Raw genomic sequence first — 7,948 nt, forward strand, 5'->3', positions numbered from 1 at the left:
CCCAGTTGGATTTTAGATAGTGGAGTCATAGATCATATTATAGTAAATGATGAGAACTATTTTATAACTTCTATTGATGTTTCTAATGTTATTGTGCAATTGCTTATTAATTAGCAGATTAAAGTTACTAAAGTAGGAGATGTACAAGTAAATTACAAATGGTTGTTGCATAATGTCTTTTACACAAAGTTGCGAAAGGCGAGCCGAGGCGGTAAGGGCAAAATACCACCTTGAGGCGAGGCGACAAAAAAATTAGAGAACACCAAAAATAAAATCATAATATTAATAACTCAAATCTACTAATTTAAGTCTAAAGTTGTAAAACACACAAAAAAACTCCTAATCCTAATGACATCGAATTCCAAAATAAAACCTAATTCCTAATAACATATCAAATGAACACCATCATCAATCCAAATCCTCATCATTAAGCTCCATCTCATCATTGATGTTTTCCTCATCTTCATTATTGTATTCTTCATCTTCATCTTTATATTCATCCCCATCCTCCTCCTCCTCATTTTCTTCCTCATCATCTCTACTAACTAGAGGATGATTGACTTTGTTTTGCCCAAGATGTGGTTCCTCTCACATATGTCTTTGTAGGCCTAGTAGACACAACACTTTTACCTTTTGCCCTAGTTCTATAGGCATCTTCTTCCACTCCACTAGCATGAGTAACCAAATCCCATCTCAACTCATCATTGTCAAATACTAAATCATCATCATCATCATTACCACCATCTCCTTCCATTGCACACGTCAACTACTCATTACTATCATCGATATCTTTCAAAAAAATAGGACCAAAGCGATCTTGTTCATCAAATCGATGTTTCAACGCTCGATTATACTTGATATAAACCAAGTCATTCATGCGTGTTTGAGCTAGTCGATTTCTTTTTTTTTTGCTATGAACCTACAAGACAATAATTTAAAAAAAAAACAACACTTTTATAATCATTTGAACTATGTCAAAACCTAAAGTGATCAAATAAGTGAAAAAGTTATATTTATAAATTGAGCATCCATGCTTCTCCCATTCTTCTTCATACGATCTCATTTCAAGCTTCACTTTCTTAACTTCTTGTTTCAAAAGAGGGACTCGAACTTCATAAATGATAGGCGAATTGATTCCAACACCATACTGTCCAACAAACTCAAGCATCACAACAAAACTAGGATAAGTTACAACATTGAAAAGAATTGCCGCATCATACATCCACCTAGCTATATCCGCACAAGCTTTCCCTCGAAGCTATTTTTTGCATGTTTCATTAATGGTGGTTTGCCTCAACTTTCTATCTTTGAGGGCTTTTTCAGCATCAGGAGTAAAAAAACATCCATTGGACACTGAGCTTTGGTTTTTTTCCTACATATTGATTTAATAATTCCACTACTAGGCTCTCCAAGATCATCAACCTCAGTCTCATCATCCCCAAAACTATCCAAATTAGTAAAATCAACATCAATATGCTCATCAACAACCTTACTTGCCTTCTTTCATATCATATAATCTCGAATTTCTTGGCGTACATACGGTGGACATCTCTTCTTGACATTAGTGTTTTCTCCAACAATATGATGCTTAGCTCTACATATCCCCTTTTGAGATAAAATCATAAAAATTACACCTTAGATCATTTGAATTCCCTGCCTTGACTTCTTGCACATACTTCCAATAAGGACTGGTTCTTTTTGTAGTTTTGGATGCATTAGAATTACTAATACTCACGATGAACAACCTACAAAATTTGGACAGAAAAGTTAGAAAGAAACAACAATAGTAAACTTAACAAAATTAATAGATAATCATAGAAGTTTCAAGTTAGAACAATAAAAAAACAAACTTGGTGACCTAAAAACAAACTTTCTGACCTAAAAAAAAACCTACAGCGTAACATTTAGAATAAGAACTAAGTAAAAAATAGAAATAAACAAATAAGAGAAGAGATCATGAAAGGAAAAAATTGGGCAACATAATATTTAGAAAGTAAGAAAATGAAGAAACAAAGAAGAGAAGAGAAGTAAGAAATTAATCAAAGTTGAGAAAAGATCAAGGAAGAAGAAGAGAAGAGATGAAGATGAGAAGTACATACCTTTAATTGTTGGTTGAGATCGTTGAAGTTGAAGTCTTGAGAGGAGTATGTGTCTTGCGATTTGAGCAGAAGGAAGAGAACGTCTCTTTTTTTCTATCGCAATTCCTTTTAATTGTGACGTAGAACTGTAGTGTCTTTGTTTTGTAAAGACTAAATTACACTTTTGACCCCTATTAAATTAAAAAATTTCTTTCCTGCCCCCATTTACTTAATTTTTTTCCCTAGAACTAATATAGAGTTCGCCCGACATACCTCAGGACGTCGCCTTTCGCCCTGCACCGCCTCTCGCCTGCGGCCAAGAGGCGGACGCCTGAGGCATTTCGTCTGCCTTCTGTTAAAGAAGGTGGGGCTACGATCGCTTGGGTCGCCTCTCGCCTCAGGCGACCCAGGCGATCGCCTTTCACAACTATGCTTTTACATTCATAGCTTTAGTTTTAACATTATTTCTGTAAGTAGTCTAGTTAAACACTTTAATGTTAAGTGCATTTTTGTTATTGATGTATGCCATATTCAGGATACTTGATAGGCATGCAAAATCCTTATTATTTAGTATGAGTTTAAATGTCTTTTTAACTCACTTTGAGCTACTTTTCTTAGTAATTTTGAGTCTAATTCATGCTTTATCTTTATTTTTTACTTTGTGTAGATTGTCTAGTTTTCAGGTTTAATTTTAGTTAATTTCAACCATTTTTATAGAGATTGAGTTTTTAGTGTTAATTTTAGTCATCTTTCACTTACGATTTTCAAATTCCTTATCTTTATGTTTTTAATTCTCTTTTAATTTCCGTTTTAAGTTTAATTAGGTGGTAAATAAATAAATAGTCAGATTATTTTAATTTAATAAAGTTTTTAGCAATTTAATTAATAGATATTTATATTTGAAATTTAAGTTTTGAATTATATTTGATTTATAGTTGAAGATTGTGAATTCTCTTTGATTACTAATTCAAAATGGAAGGGATTCGAGTTTAATTTTACAGATTTTGGTTGAGGAAGTTTTTGAAGAAGGATTACCAAAATCTTCCTAAATATTCGTTGCTTTAACCAGTCAACATGGAGTGCAAGCTTTGCCAATACGTCGTGTTAAGACCGTCTTTGGAAAAGACCTCACCTAGTCAGCCTCAACACGGCAATGTCAAACACTATAATACACTGTGTTTAAGATGAGCGCCTTATGTCTCAAACACAACATCTCAGCACGACGTGTTATCATACCAACACGCCATGTCCAGGTCCAGCAATCCTCAACACCACGGACAAAAACACCCAACACGTCGTGTCACACTCGACCCTAAACGATATCGGGTATGAACGAAAAACAGGATAACAAACGCCAATCAGTCTGAAACACAAATCTGTTTTGTAATAGATAAAAATTTATTTGAACTACCTAAAGTTTTATTAATTATTTGGCTTGGACTTGATAACTCTATCAAGCTTTCTACGTATCCCGAATATCTTTGAATCTTTAAATCGAGAATCAAAGCCACGTAGTTCTACATACATATTCTCATTTCTCCTTATCGCTTATTAATTGCACAATATAGATGGTTTGTTTTACCTTTTAACTATACATATTTATATGTATCATCATAATCGGGTACAGAAAGTTTTGTTTTCAAACAATTAACCGAACTCCTATTATAAATGACTCTTTTTACCGAACTAATTCGACTCAAGGTGTAATGCGAACCTTTTACAAAAGAATCCAATTTAAACGTCTAATTCATACGAATCAAACTATAAAACGTCTAACATGACTATCTTTTACTAATCAGATCATTTTTCCACACCGAATTTGACTCAACTCTAACACAACTCTTCTTCCCAAACGAATCGTTTTTACTAAATGAAACACTTAAGTCTAATATGATTTTTATTAAAGGAATAACTCAAAATATAATACGAATTCTATCAAACGGAATAATTTGATTAAACGGAATAACTCAAGCTTAACACGAGTCTTACCAAATGAATCCTATTCAATTGTCTAACACGAGTATTGTTACTAAACGGATAATTTTGACTAAACGACTCGCAACTATATGTACTCTACGGAAAAATCCCAGAATTCATAATTATCTCTAATCTGCAGGAAAATCTCAATAATCTTAGTAAACCCAAACGAAGTGAGAAATACTCACCTCTTTACCTGCATGTCGAGATCCGACTAAAGAGAGAGACATGAAATTACTTAAAATTGGGAGGAGACTGCCGTGAGTAGAAACTCAATCTTCCGAGAAGAGGGACATCGAGCTCGTCTCTCTGGTGACCAAGGTTCGGGATGAAATAAATAAACCCACGGGATCCTTGCTACTTCGGAACCGAGAGAGAGAAAAGAGTGAGAAAAATGAGCCAAAAGATTCTCGAAAATGTAGGAAGAGTAGATCAAGTGATCTAATTCTGCCCCAAAAATAAAATAAAAATCCAGGGGCTCCTTAGGCTCAAATAAATAGTGGATAAGGATTGATTGATTTTAATCAAGTAAAATTTGAATTTTATTATTTTATTGGTTTTAGTGGATAAGGAAATTTGCATATCCTTACACACCTCAACAAAACAAAACAATATTTTTGGGTAGATTATATTTTACATACCAATGTTATTCCTGCCAACCCCAGTTCTTATCAAAACTTGTATGATAAGCCACCGAATTATATTAACACACATATTTTTGGTTCTAAATTTTCAACAAGGAAAACATAAAGGGATGGATGTTCCATGTGTCTCAAGTTAAGGGGTTTAAACATACATATACAATTTCTAGAGTTAGAACATCTTTTTTCCCATGCTTCTACAGCCTTAATGAAATCAATACAACAAACTCAAAAGTACAATTTTTTTACCTAGTTTATTTCCATATGATGAGTTTCAGACAACATAAGGAAACACTAACCTGTTTTATATGAAATTCTTCTTCAACAAATGACGTAAATATCATGTTCTGACTAACAATCTCTCTGAAGAACACCCTGTTGATATTGTTCATCCTGTTGTTCATCCTATTTTGACTAATGATGGTTTACAATTATATTTTTGATTCAAATTCATGTTCTACTCACACTCATGGTTTTTCATAAACTCACGAAAAGCCTAGGCGCAACAAAAATATAACATTTTATCTATTTCTCTTTTATTTCATACAAAGAGGGATTAAACATGTGTATCTTTTCTGTCGATCTATCTACCATTGTAAACGAAGTGCCCACTAACTTCTCAATCATATTTCACGAACAACGAAATCAATTGAAAAGAAAACAATTAGTAATCAATCAATGAATAGCAATCTAAATTGATTGCCTCTAAAGAAATCGACATGAGATAAAAAAGAGAGTAAAACGAAGAGTAATTAAGACGAGTGGAAGTTGGAAGAAATTCTTAGCCTCTTATTATTGCTTGGCCAAAAATCATAGGGGAGGGGGGTCTATTTATAGTCTTCCAAATACTAACCCTAATCGCATTAGGTTAAATGACTTAATTAGAATCCTATTCCGAATAGTTTTTTTTTTTTTAAAAAAAAATTTGCGCACAATGCGCTTACATTAAAAAAGAAAGAAAAATCCCCACCAGACCTGGATGTGATTCGAACCCATGGCCTCCGAAGGCATAGGTAAGCTCCCAACCCATGACTTAATTAGAATCCTATTTCGAATAGGTTTACTAATAGATAAATAAATATAATAATTATTTTTTATCTATATCTTAATATAAATAAATATTTTTTTTAAAGTTGTGCGCAATGCACTTACATTAAACAAAGAAAAATAAATAAATAAATAATTTTTTTTTTGGTAGAAACATGAAAGAAAACAAACCAACACCGAGACAAAAGCTAACCTGGGATCAGCCTAGGAAAGCTAACCCCAACTCTGTCCTCTAAATGGAGAGAAGAAAGATAGATAGGAGGATCAGAAAGGATGGAAACACCTAACATCCCCTCACACAAAATCACTTTACCCTCTCTATTAGTCCAATGTTCTTCAAGCAGTTCCGAGTACGCCTGGGCGATGCGATGCTTCAGTAGCTTATTTACTACTATTATACGCTATTTTAACTCTCTCAAGAACTGAGAATGCATTTAGGCAAGCAAGAAAGTGTAAACAGAACAAGCTTTCAAGACAAGCAAGTACGGCTTTGAGCTACATCTGCTGCTTTGGAAAAGGAAGGAGTTTTGTTTGGTTGGCTGAGAAGTAAATAAGAGTTTTGCCTCGGTAAAGTAAGTAGTCTCGAAAGTAGGCTCGGTAGTCGGATTAGTTGGTACACCATTTCCTCAGTCTAGTCTGCTTCATCGAAACATCTATCTCGGTAAAGAAAGAGAGTTGTAGTGTAGTTGGTTGTTGACCAAAAGACAAGTATGGGAAAGAGAGTTCTTACTCGTCCATTAAGTATGTCACTTTCTCTAAGGAAGGCAAGAGCTTCTACACAAACAAGAGGGTCTTGTGCCGTCTGAAATACCAAACCTTAAATCTTGCTAGAAGAAAGGTTCTGGTTCTGTGATTCGGCTGACTGTTGGCTAGCTGGAGCTGAGACTTGGTTGCTAGCATGAACGTTGGTGCGGGATACTTCGGAAGTGCTAGTAAGGCTTTAGGTCTAAAGGCTGGGCTGACGAGGTAAGCGACAGTGCTAAGTTGGATCATGTGAGGGTTACGGTAAATAAATAAATAATAATCCTAATCCTAATTAGATATTTATTTATGTTAGAGGCTTAATTAATTAGAGATATAATCACAATAAACCTTCTAATTAATAGTATCACGTAATCATACAATTTAATTATAACTATAATCTAATTTATAATTATAAATTAAATCATTTTATCCCTAATTAAATTAAAATATTAAGCACTTATTTAATTTAATTGAGTTTGATAACGGTTGTTTCTCCATCATTTAAATTAGTTAATTAAGTTAAAAATCACTTATTTTGATAAGTCAAAATATTTATCTTAACATTTTAAGTTAAACACTATCAACTAATAATTTTTATAAAAGTTAAATCATTCAATACTTTTAGCACTTATAATATTCAATACTTAAAATTCAGTATTTATTTTTTCAGCACTTAATTTTCAGTTTTATCAAACAACACCTTAATTACCATTTCGTCCTTCGATTCCAAGTCCCATGTGTGATCCAATAGGTTCTTACCTTTGCTAGCCGTATATATTTATTGGAATTAATTCAACCTGATTAATTTCAACTAAATATATAACAGAAAAAGTTTGAAGACTGTTACTAGCAGAACCGTAAACATTCCCCCAGAGCGATAAGAAGCCAGGTTGATACTAATGTTTACCTTTCCGTATTAGGTCTAGTATAATTCGATCCTTCATCAACTATATTCTTAGACGAATCTGTAACTATGGAATATGTCAAGTTACATATAATGAGACGTCTGTTTTACTTGTCCAAGTAGAATTAACTATGAATAGATAGGTTAAGTAAAATCTCCATTTCTACTCTTAACCCTATCACCTTGCAAGGATTTCCAGTTAATTCTTCCATAAGAGGCATGGATATATCTCCTATCTATCAGGAGTGATGAATGCTCAATCTAATATTAACTACCCTGCAATTACTTTATGTGATATCCAACGTGATGTGCGTTTTACGTATACGTGCATGTGAAAGCAAGTGTACCTTAGTCATGTATCAAGTAATAAAGTGAAAGTAGAGTATCGTTCCCACGAGGATGGTGATTATAAGTACTAATCTCTTTGCTTACTATCTATTATTTAAACAATCGAAATGTAGAGTTTGTTTGACAACCAAGTTAAGACTTAAGTAAGAAATGAAATGAAAATTATACAAATTAGATTACTTATATTGAAAGAAACTAAGGCTTCTAGC

The 7,948-nt window shown here is 33.3% G+C and overlaps 1 long non-coding RNA gene across 1 annotated transcript; it reads right to left on the minus strand.

The window, feature by feature from the left end:
- Positions 1-257: 257 nt before the first annotated feature.
- Positions 258-3,260, minus strand: LOC136210560 (uncharacterized). The gene is made up of 2 exons (XR_010678121.1): positions 2,100-3,260; positions 258-1,745 (listed from the first exon to the last, which is right to left on the minus strand). It is a non-coding gene; the product is annotated as an uncharacterized lncRNA (long non-coding RNA).
- Between the last annotated feature and the right edge of the window lie 4,688 nt (positions 3,261-7,948).

The sequence above is a fragment of the Euphorbia lathyris genome, chromosome 1, assembly GCF_963576675.1.
Source record: "Euphorbia lathyris chromosome 1, ddEupLath1.1, whole genome shotgun sequence".
Taxonomy (NCBI): Eukaryota; Viridiplantae; Streptophyta; class Magnoliopsida; order Malpighiales; family Euphorbiaceae; genus Euphorbia; species Euphorbia lathyris.